Here is a 624-nt window from a genome sequence, read left to right as displayed (position 1 = left end):
ATGAAAAAAATTTGATTTGAAAACAAAATCTTCCCTCTTGTGCCATCCTGGCGTTAAACGCCCAGAATGGTGCACATTCTGGCGTTTAACGCCCAAAATGCTACACTTTTGGGCGTTAAACGCCCAACCAGGTACCCTGGCTGGCGTTTAAACGCCAGTCTATCCTTCTTCACTGGGCGTTTTGAACGCCCAGCTTTTTCTGTGCAATTCCTCTGCTGTATGTTCTGAATCTTCAATTCTCTGTATTATTGACTTGAAAAGACACAAATTAAAAATATTTTTGGATTTTTTAATAATAAGGAAAAATCAAAACGCAACTAAAATCAAATAACAATGCATGCAAGACACCAAACTTAGCAGTTTGTATACTACTGACACTAACAACATGAGAATGCATATGACAAACAACAAAACACTCAAGTCAATAGAATTTAAAGATCAGAGCAAGTAAATCATCAAGAACAACTTGAAGATCACTGAAGACAGATGCATGAATGCAAGAAGAACAAAAACATGCAATTGACACCAAACTTCAAATGAGACTCTAGACTCAAACAAGAAATATTTTTGGATTTTATGATTTTGTAATTTTTTTGGATTTTTCGAAAATTAAGTTGGAAAAAG

Source organism: Arachis duranensis, chromosome 2 (assembly GCF_000817695.3).
Source record: "Arachis duranensis cultivar V14167 chromosome 2, aradu.V14167.gnm2.J7QH, whole genome shotgun sequence".
Taxonomy (NCBI): domain Eukaryota; kingdom Viridiplantae; phylum Streptophyta; class Magnoliopsida; order Fabales; family Fabaceae; genus Arachis; species Arachis duranensis.
This window is presented reverse-complemented; position numbering follows the sequence as displayed.